Raw genomic sequence first — 11,765 nt, 5'->3', positions numbered from 1 at the left:
AAGTCTGTCTTTTGACGGCAAAATATATTTATCAAATTTCTACAAGTCAAACTTCGTTCTCTTTGGTCCTTCATCTTTTCGTCTTCAATTTGCTTCTATTTATTCGCTGTTGCCTATCACAAGTTGCTTTAATCAACTAGAGCTCATCGTTTACCCCATGTTTAGAGGTGACCATGGTTTCAGAACACATGAAATAATTCTGCATGGGGACGGTCTGATTTTTTTAATGCACCATCCAAAAATCGAAATTAGAATCCCTATTTACCAGGCACATGAGTGTCATCATCATCAAAAGACAAAAAATAACAATTGCTCTAAATTAACTCGCTCTGCAAGTTTTGCTAGAAGATATTCCCAATTGTTCCAAGCGAAACTTTATGATGTGATGGCGATGTCTTTTCGTGATATTGCTAATACTTGGCTGCACAATCGCTCAGAGGCTGAGCAAGATAATCTTAACACTGGCCTACCAAATAATCCAACCTCAAACTTAACACACCTGTGGCATTTGGCATTCTCGAACCTAACCATCAAATGTAGGTCTCTGCTGCGTGCTGGGCCTGCAAGCTCGGCTACAACTATATTGTGATGCATGCGTGTTCCTTGGCACGTGCTCAAGACATCAAGCCTCTCATTTGATTAGTAGGTATGATTCACTTGATTATAAGTACCACCTTTTCCCAGCAACCTTAATTTAACAAAAAGTTTAACCCAAACTAGGCATTTAATGTCAAATATTTAAACATATTGTGTGTAGTTTACATATAAAGTATCTCCAAACATACATACACTAAATAGAAGTTGTTTGAAACTTTCAGTCACCCAGAGATTCCTTAACCCTTTCATCCTTAAAAAAAGATTGGGTCAAGAAGACCATGAAAGGTCCTGTCTTGATGATCTAGGCTAGAAACGATGAGATAGGACGGCAAACTCTAAAGTGACACATTGATCATCCACACCATTGCACGTGTGTCAGGCCATGGCAAGCCCATGTAACGGCCACCTAACTTTCCAAGAACAGATCCTTACAGCATCATCACCCACATGGTACTTATACTCCCCTTCCATTTGCCTGCTACCGTGCTGCACTATAAATATGCCAAGCTCTTGCTTCTATCTGAAGGACATAATTGCTCTTCCAATACCCACAGAAGCCCCAGAAGGTTAGGTTTGTTGCCTTCTATTGCCAATTCATTCTAAAATGCTAACACTTAGGTTGGATTTGGTACATCACCAGACAATCTTTGAAGGTAATGTAGATTGCCTTCAAGATAGCTTGCTAGTATTAATTACTATATTTGGTACACACAGATAATGTTGTAGTAAAATTACTAAAAATCTTGATTGATATGTTTGGTATGACAATCAGATTACTGATAGTATAAAATCAAAATTTTAAAATACCTCCGATAATTTTGCCTAGATGCTCTTTTTTTTTCCTGATGAGAAGTGGTAGGATTCATGTAGGTGTGATGGTGGCATGGAGAAGTGGCAGCCAGGGGTGTGGAGAATCGCAGGCACTGGAGAGGGGGATTGGAAGGGAGTGGGCACGTGCAGAGCCACAGGAGCGGTGGACGAGCGCGGAGGAGCCACTGAGGAGGGTGGTGGGGGACAAGGGTGGAGGAAGCATGGGCAGGTAGAGGGAGATACAAGAGCCATGGATGGAGGGCAAACAAAGAGGGTGGTGGGAGAAGGAGGGAGGGTTGGGCGATGGATTTTATCTGATTTTTTTAAGGGATAATTTTGTCTAAATGTTTTACTGCAATATTGTCGAAAAAATGATAATTTGGATAGCCACCCCTCCTCAAGACAATCCAGATTGTCTTATGGAAGACAATCTAGATTACCAAGATAATCTGGGTTACCATCCAAAAAACATACCAAATGTAGTAATTCAGTGGGTCCAGTTTAAATTGCTAGCAATCTGGATAGATTGCCAGCTACCAAATGCAACCTTATAATCATCCCATTAATTCCCCAAGTCCCACTTGGCAAAAGTTAGAAAGTTGTTTCTAATTCTTTATCAAATACCTCAAACTCACTCAGAAGTTTTTGTCCATCTAAGAAGTGCTTTTTAGCTCTTCAATGCCATGCCAAACGGGGACCTTGGTAAGTCATAATCAAATAAAATTTGGCTTAAGTGAGTGGATCATACTGCTTTCTTTGTTTGGCTGTTTGGACAAGAGTAGTTGGAGTGTAGTCTGCAAGTAAATGATGGAGTGTAGCCTTTGATATTGTATGCTTTGATTTTTATGTGCACCAGGAGGTAGGAATGACCAAGATTTGGGCATGAGCAATAATCTTCATCCATTTTAATAGGTTTCGTCCATGAACCTATTTATGTGATTTGTTTTTATGAAGTTCAACATCTTATGTCAAAAGTGGAAAGGCATGCATGTCCATCATATTCAGACCAATAATTTATGATTTGAAGACTATCACACCAAACGAGGTGCAAGCTGAAACACTAAGGGTGTAGCCGTGTAGGCCAAGTGAATGTGGTGTAGACTGAGGAGTGATACTTATCAACTCAAGATGAGGTCTTGCATGGAGTGGAAGACACAAAGTGACTAAATAACAATCACTATTGTTTGGCATGTGGATGAATAAAAGTGCTATCTAGAATATAGAAATGCAAGAAGGAAAGTGATTATCACTCATATATAGTGGGGCCACATAGTACAAACCAATAAGTAATTCAATCTTCCTTGCCACCATGTAGAATGTGGGAAGAGTGGATAGTTATACCTATCTTATCACCATCGATATCATTATAGAAAATATAGAAAAAAAAATGCTACAACCACCCAAAATATAGTAGTGGAGTAAAATAACTACCACATATAATAATAGTGGCTCATATGACACAAATCAACAATAAGTGTCAAAAGTAAAATATTAACACGTACCTACTAGTTGATAAGAGTTACTTATAAATATTAAATTATATTTTGAAAAAAAGGGGTTCTTATCTTACCAATTATTCAGACTAGTTTATCTTTTTTTTTTATTTTTAATTTATTCTTTCTCTTATCTTTTAAGTTTATTTTAACATTTTTGCTTTTTGTTCTCTAGTAGAACTTTAGTTTATCATTTGTAGAAGATTAATTCGCAGCCCTGACTATACCTCACTTCTTTCTCTTCCTAATAGGTAGTGTAGCGGTCATAAAAATTCTTGAATGTCAAGATATCTGGATCCCTGCTACTATACCTATCTCCTTTCTTTTATCATTTTTTCTAGCTACCCAATGCTTATGGCATGCCTGCACGATCAACTGACCCAGTCATAGGGACTTATCCTCTCTTCATGGATGCAAACAAGCTTTCTAATATGCCTGTCTCTCAACAAAAAGGAGAGGGAAACACCATGCAGTGAGGAAATTTAGCCCACATTAAAGAAGGTGATTAGATAGTGCATTGTTAGCACCAAGAACATGAGATTGGTGGAGACTAATGACAAAGTCTAGATAATAGTATTATCACTTCAGGGTCCAAGTATTGTTACCTTACATAGGCATGCCTGCATTTTCTCATTTCCCTCGTATAAGCAATGCATGCAGTAATAAAATCTTCTTTTGTGATTAATATTTTATGTTCAAACCAACATATTTAACTTGTTCACTTTTAGTTTACTTACTTCCATAGTGATTTCAGAAATAATGGGCTGCACCCACTTCTTGAACATCTTATGCTAGATTTGATCAATCAAGTTTTCCTAGCTTGAAATATGAAATGTCTTGGATTCAGGTCCAGATGCGGACAAGGTTCAAGAATTTATGCCTATACTTGGTTTGGGTCTAAGGCCAAAATTGAACCTTAAAGAAGTAAGGATGGCAGGAAATTTTGGGAAAAAATTTTAGAAGTGAAAAAAGGCAATGTAAGTTGTGAGCAGGACCTAGAACCTTGGTTTAACCATCTAAGTCCCCCCCCCCCCCCCTTCCTTTCTCTATGAGCTTTTTTAGAGAGAAATCTCTAGGAAAATCTCTGATCATTTGGGCTTACCATATGTAATGATGGAGGAAGGTGGGCTACTCTTGCTTGTAATGCTCTCATCGCAGTCTTAGCCTCTCCTTGACTTTGTCCATTTTGCACTTGTGTCTCCAATACCCCCATCACGTTCTCTTCAGTGATCCTTGCAGCCTCAGCCCCAAAGCAATGTGCTGAATGGCATTCATGCTTTGGTGGTTTGTTTTGGTGCATGGGGTGTTTTGTAGATTGCACTAACTACCATAGTTTGCAGGTCTATTTTGTTAGATATGAACGAGTCAGTCTTCTTTATACTTGCTCTACTTGACTCTTCAGTTGATTGGAATTTGGAAATACTAGCCTTTTTGGACTAACTGAAGGGATTTTAGAAGAATAGTTAAGACAAGATGTTTCCTTTTCTTAGGATGCTCAAAATTAGCCTTGATTCTTCTCTTCCATCCTCATCTTTTCTTTCTGCTCTTCTCCTCCACCCCCTCCTTTCCCCCTCTAGTGCTCTATTCTATCTTATTTTTTTAATGGTGGAGGATCAAGGATCTGCTAAACTCTCATCCCTGAAATTGCAACGTAAAATTATGTGCATAGCAACTATAAATCAATGTCTATATATTGATAATATTTTGCACATGAATGCATTGAAGGATTTTAGCTATACATCATGGAAGTTTATATCATGTTTTGCTTTATCTTTTCTCAAATTAAGCATATTTATTGGAGTAGAGTTTCAGAGTTCATTACAATCTCTAGTATCAATTTGACAATTGTATGAACTCCATAGACGGTCTAGTATATTTAGAGAAATGTCGAACATGATAGAGGATCTTAGAATGATAAAATCTAAGAGAAAGTCTTTGTGCACTGCGTGCAGTGCCATAAAAATGATGTGAAGCACACCATCTAACTATATTGGAATATGTAGCCATCACTTTTCAATACATATTTAATGCCTACAGTTCTGCTTGTCATTTAAAATTTTGAATGACAAAAATATTCTTCCTGTTTTGAAAAAATTATGACATCCAGTGGCTATATTATAATATCCTGCGATCGAATTATGACTTTCTGCACACTGAAAGTCATAATTTTTTTTTAAGAAGTCATAAAGAGGAAAGGACATTTTCGTCATTAAAAATTTATAAAATTTTTAAATGATAAAAATGCACTTTCCTTTCTTATGATATCTTGTAACTAAATTATGAATAGAAAGTCATAATTTGACCGCAGGATATCATAATATGGCCACAAGATGCCATAATTTTTTCAAAAAAGAAGGGGTATTTTTGTTATTCAAAATTTCAAATGAAAAATGAAACCGTAGGCATTAAATACACATTAAAAAGTAGTGGCTACATGTTCCAATCAGATGGGATGGTATATTTTTTCTACACTGCATGTGGTATATAAAAAATTACTCTAAAATCTTGTATCATTCTATCTAGCTTTGGAAAGTCTCACTGATCGATTATCCATTGCCACATTTGAAGCTACACTTGAGGTGAGCCAATTATATTCCTTCAGACAGAAGATACAGAATTTTGAGATTCTTAAGAGCTTCAAAAATATTTTTTCTCATTTCTAGGAGAGGAATCCTTTGTGATCACCAAAGAGATACAGACAGGCAGCATCATTTGATGATAGTCCATAATCTAATGCTTGGACTAATATGGTGCAAACCTTTGATGCATTAGGCCTTAAAGTTATAAATGGTGCTAAATCTTCTAGCTCAATGGTCCATGATCTATGTGTGTTTAGCCCTTGGTTTGATCAAGCCTTGGCATATGGGGAAGTATTCTTATTTTATTTTTTTATTGTTTGATGTTGTAAATGTGGGACCTTACTAGATTTCTCAGATTAGGCCTCTTAAGTTTGTTGGTGGAATATCGATTTTTTCATTGTGCTCAAAGATGATGACGCAATAGTGCTCTCTTTAGCTATTAAGTAATAGAGTTTATGACAAATTGACAACAACCAACATGACTTTTAATGGAAGCAATAAAGTAAAGAAAAAAAATTAAAATTCAAAAGGAATCGGATTGACATGTTGGGCTGGGCCTCTCTAGTGGGCTTTCTTATGGGTCCAGGTTTTTTTGCCAATGATACCTCTTCTGGTTCTAGGTTTTTTTTGATGCATCTTCTCTACTTGATAGTTGCTTCAATGCCACATTTGTTGAATTGGAGAACTCATGCTTAAGCATATGTCTCATCAAGTTCACCTTGAGATGGCCAAGACATGATACTAGCTAAATGATCACTACTTCAGAAATATTCTAGTGCGCTTATCTTTATGTGTATAATTACCATATTTGAGCATCAAGCACAATGTAGTGGTTACATAGTCGGAGTGGTTGAATGTACAAATGACATGATGGTCAAAGTCTTAAGGTGGTTATCTTGAGATCTCCATCTTCGATCAAAAATTGTTGATAATGGAAAGATAAAATGTTATTACTAAATTTCTAGAGTTTTCATACAAAGACAAACAAGTTAATCAGTTTCCTTTTAGTGGATGAAAAAGCACCATCTTAACTTGTCAAGGTAGAGCTAAAACAGGATGTATCTCTAGAATGTGGTATTTTATCCATAGATGTTAATTTACATACTTTTACATGGCAAATATGGTTTCTTATGTTGCTCATGTTCACAAGTGTAAACATATACAAACACAAATACATGAGCAAAGTTAAAAAGGAAAAATTTACATAAAAAAAAAAGTTAAAAAGGAAAAATGCTAGAGCTGGAGATATTTTACATAGTATTTAGTGAGCTGTAGGTGGACAAATTTATAATTCCTTGTTGTTTTTGAGAAATCCGTCTATATTGAAATAGGAGGTCTAGAGAACTAATACCAGTGTATTGAGACAAATCTAAATATAGGGAATATCTAAATAAATCAAGAGAGAGAAGCAAAAAAACCTTAGGAATAACATAAATATGTCAAAAAAGCTAGAATGTCAAAAGAACCAAAATGACAAAGCAAATTTCTTATAATTTGCTAACACATATACATGGGGGTGGTTCTTTAGAAGTTCTTTCTTTTTCTTTTTTTTTTTTGATACTGCAATAACATCCCTCCGTTCAAAAATTGAAAGCAATTTAAGGCAAAAAGAGGTACATAAATATCAATCACAATACAATCTCCATTAGTGCTTAACCTTTGTCTTTTTTGAGAAAACATTAATCTTAGCCTTATCCCTCACTGTTGTTTATCAAGATGGGTTTCAATTTGGCAAATTTCATTGCCACCTACTTAGATATGCAACCAGACATCTTGTCAATCGGATTGAAGTAATCAATCCTTATAGTATATCTCATCATTTGTTCATAAACTCTCAGAGCCCCAAATTAGAACCCAGTTTAAAGCTAGCATCCATCATTTTGGAGTGATCTGTATTTCTAAGTTCCTCTTCTTTAGCTCTTCTTTTAGAAGGGGCAACATAAAAGCATCCTCGCAACAACCATCCATGAAAATTATGATTGTCACTATAGATTGTGGGCTCACAAAATATCTGCAATTGGTTTCCCTAACAAATATGTATCAGGATGCAGGATGCCAACTACGATAATATGTTGTGCATAAAGAGCAAGAATTTATATTCTTTATATATGTAGCATCTCTTAAAATATGACAAATTATTTTACAAGCTTAATTGAACATCTAACATATCTATAGTTCAAGAGTGATAAAATACTTTAAAAGATTCTGTTCTCTTAAAGCAGATCCTTCTATTTTAATGGTCCACACTTTTAGCCTTTGCTGCAATATGGATCTCAAAAATTTTATCTTCATCATCAATTGCAACCATGCCTAAAGCTCCAAGAAATGTTATTAACAAAAACTCTTGTATTTTATAGAAAAGGACAAATTAGCTAGTAATTTTCCCTTCACATTTGAGAAGGGATTTTTTTCACTTGATAAGGTGGAGTCTAAATAGAATGTATTTCTAGAATTTGATAGCTTATCCATGAATACATACACACACACACACACACACACACACACACCCATCTATACTTAAACATGGTAATCAAAGTTGGTAGCATAGCAAACTGGCACTTCCATATGTATACAGGGTGCCATACACACATTCCCACCATAAACAAGAAAAATTAAAGTTGCAAGCCTACTTTTCTAATACAAACGTCTTTAAACAAGATCAACACTTAGAACCGTACAATAAATTTTGGTGTAAAGCAAGCATAAAGCCATGTCATTTCAAAATCATCTCACCTCTGTTCCCAAGCACTTCTTTTTGAGCTATTATGTGAAATGGAGTTCTAAAGACAGATGAGATGTTCTTATCCTTGGTTGTTGTTCATCAAGATAGGCAAGATGGACTTCAATTTGGCAAATCCCATTGCTAATTGTACATAGATGTAATCATAAGTCATATCAATCAAATAGAAGTAAGCAATCCTTGTAGCTTGTTTGATCATAAGCACATAGATGAACCCGCAGAGCCCCACAACAGAACCCAGCACGGAGCGAGCATAAAGCTAGATCATTTCGGACTCATCACCATTTCTAGGTTCCTCCTCTTGAGCTCTTGTTTGAAATGGACTTTTAAAGGAGGCATTGTTAAAGCACCATGGCAATGGCCATCCACGAACATCAAGATTTCCACCATAAATGGAAGGATCACAGAATGTGTTAGGATTTGACGCCTCGAGATTCAGCCCACATTGAGCCCACAGTGAGGTTCGCGACGAAAAACGGAGTCCAACGAGACCAAGATCACCTGAATCGGAGCTCGGATGGAGAAGATACGAGCTTTCGAAGATAGCACGAAAACCGAGGCGGCGGAGGACCGCCGGCGACCGGCGGCGGGCGGCAGCGGCGCGGCCGCAGGCGGCGGCGCGCGGGACGCGCGTCCCAGGCCCGCTGGCCCGCGTGGGACGCGGGACCCAGGCCCGGGCGGGACGCGGGACCCAGACCCGCGCGGGACGCGCGTCCCAGGCCCAGGCCCGCGCGGGACGCGCGACCCAGGCCCAGGCCCGTGCGGGACGCGCGACCCAGCAGCCTGCTGGCCCATCCCCGGTCCACCGTGAACCGGGTGGTCCACGGCGCGGCCTGTGGACCGCGTGGACGTTTCCCACTCGATTCTCGCGGTCCACGGCCCTATTCCGTGGACCGGAGCGCGATCGAAGGGTCCAGAGAGCTCCCGGTGTTGATCGGACGGCTTGGGACGTGATTTGGCTTGATTAAGGATTCCTAATCACTCTCTAACCTATGTTTAAGGCTTTAAAAGGCCTGAGACGCAGAGAACGTGCGGTTTGGTTTCTCGCCGCCGTACGAACCGAGAAGAGAGAGAAAAGTGTGAGGCGCTGTGAGAGAGGAGCAGGAGGCTCCTGGACAGCGGTCGCCAGGCTCTTCAGGGGTTCAGGGGGTCTCCAAGAGAGAGAGAGCTTTTGTGAGGGAAACTTCATGTGAGAGAGAATTGGGTGTACAAGGGTTGAGGGTGAGGTCTCCTCTTGTAAAATTTTCTTTTCATAGTGAAGTTTGCATGCCCTGTGGAGGCGAGCCCTTTTGTGGCTGATCCACGTATTTTGATTGTTTTTCCTTTTGTTTTATTTCTTCTTTCTTCCTGCTGCATCGCGTGGTACTGAAAGGATCTTGAGAGGTGGTGTCCTGGCCAGACATCCACCCAACAAGTGGTATCAGAGCAAGGCGGTACAAGGACGCAGATTGCAGTGGTGGTGAGCAAGACTGAAGATGGAGAAAACAGGAACAATCAAGATGGAGATCAACAAGTTCGATGGTAAGAGCAATTTCTCCTTGTGGCAGGCAAGGGTGAAGGACGTGCTCATCCAACAGGGGTTGATCGATGCTCTCTTGTGCGATGAGAAACCGACCACCATGGAGATGCGGGATTGGAAACGGCTACAGATGCAGGCGGTGAGTACCATCCGCATGTACCTGGCGGATGAGGTGGTGATCCATGTGCTGAGCGAGACTTCCCCGACGGTGCTGTGGTCGAAGCTCGAGGAATTGTACATGGCGAAGTCTCTCACCAACACTCTTTTCCTCTGGAGGCAGTTTTACCAACTGCGGATGACTGAGGGACAGAGCGTGCAGGAGCATCTGAGCCACTTCCAGAAGATCCTCACCGACCTTCTCAGCGTTGGCGAGAACGTTGAGGAGAAGACCAGGGCGCTGGTTTTGCTGGCGTCGCTTTCCCCTTCGTACGAGTCCTTGGTGACTGCTCTTCTAGTGGGGAAGAGCACTATCAAGATGGACGAGGTCACCGCGGCGTTACTCCAGAACGAGGTTCTCAGGAGGGAGAACCCAGCTTCGAGCTCAGGTGGCGATAGCTCAGCTTTGATGACTTCTGGAGGAGCAGGAGGCGGTAGACGGAGCGACAGGAGATCGCATCGAGGGCGGTCTAAGTCCAGGAGGGACTTGAGCAAAACCAGGTGTTACCGGTGTGAGGAGTTGGGGCATCTAGCCAGAGATTGCCCTCAACTGAAAAATCGGACGGTGGCTGCTGTAGCGACGGCCGGCAGCGATTCAAATGGAGATGTCCTGGAGATATCTGACGAGGTATCTACTTCTTCCCAGCAGTGGATATTAGATTCTGCATGCCCCTATCATGTGTGTTGCAGAGAGGAGCAGTTTGACTCCCTGGAGAACAGTGAGAGCACTGTATATCTGCCAAATGGATCGAGCTGTGCGATCAGAGGCATTGGGACGGTCAGCTGGAGGACACATGACGGTGCAATGAGGAGATTGGGGGAGGTCCGATACATACCCGATTTCAGGCAGAATCTTATCTCACTTAGCAGACTGGATTCGAGAGGCTACAGGACGGTAGCTGGTGGAGGAATCCTGAGGGTGCTACGCGGCGATAGGATTGTGCTGGAGGGGAAGAAGGGGAGCAGAGGACATTATTACCTGGCAGGGAGCCCAGTGCGAGGTGGAGCATCGGGAGCCAGGTGGAGCCCAGAGCGAGGTGGAGCTCCAGGAGGCGGATCGAGCACGAGACAGGAGACTCGGGAGGACGAGAGGCGACGTCGCAATGTAAGATTCCTATTGCCGCAGGATGATGCCCCGAGCAGGTCTCAGGTCAGGAGGAGCACAGCATACGACGGAGATGGGATCGAGCAGCCTGGCTCGACTCCCATGTTTGCCCATCCATGATCAGCAGGCGATTGCCCCAGGGCATAGGGGCGAGGAGATCCAGAAGCTCTCGGAGTTTGGAGGAGGCCGAATATCGAGTCGAGGTGGAGATTGTTAGGATTTGACGCCTCGAGATTCAGCCCACATTGAGCCCACAGTGAGGTTCGCGGCGAAAAACGGAGTCCAACGAGACCAAGATCACCTGAATCGGAGCTCGGATGGAGAAGATACGAGCTTTCGAAGATAGCACGAAAACCGAGGCGGCGGAGGACCGCCGGCGACCGGCGGCGGGCGGCAGCGGCGCGGCCGCAGGCGGCGGCGCGCGGGACGCGCGTCCCAGGCCCGGTGGCCCGCGTGGGACGCGGGACCCAGGCCCGGGCGGGACGCGGGACCCAGGCCCGCGCGGGACGCGCGTCCCAGGCCCAGGCCCGCGCGGGACGCGCGACCCAGGCCCAGGCCCGTGCGGGACGCGCGACCCAGCAGCCTGCTGGCCCATCCCCGGTCCACCGTGAACCGGGTGGTCCACGGCGCGGCATGTGGACCGCGTGGACGTTTCCCACTCGATTCTCGCGGTCCACGGCCCTATTCCGTGGACCGGAGCGCGATCGAAGGGTCCAGAGAGCTCCCGGTGTTGATCGGACGGCTTGGGACGTGATTTGGCTTGATT

This window comes from Elaeis guineensis, chromosome 11, assembly GCF_000442705.2.
Source record: "Elaeis guineensis isolate ETL-2024a chromosome 11, EG11, whole genome shotgun sequence".
NCBI lineage: Eukaryota > Viridiplantae > Streptophyta > Magnoliopsida > Arecales > Arecaceae > Elaeis > Elaeis guineensis.
The sequence above is the reverse complement of the archived record's forward strand: the minus strand, read 5'-3'. Positions refer to the sequence as shown.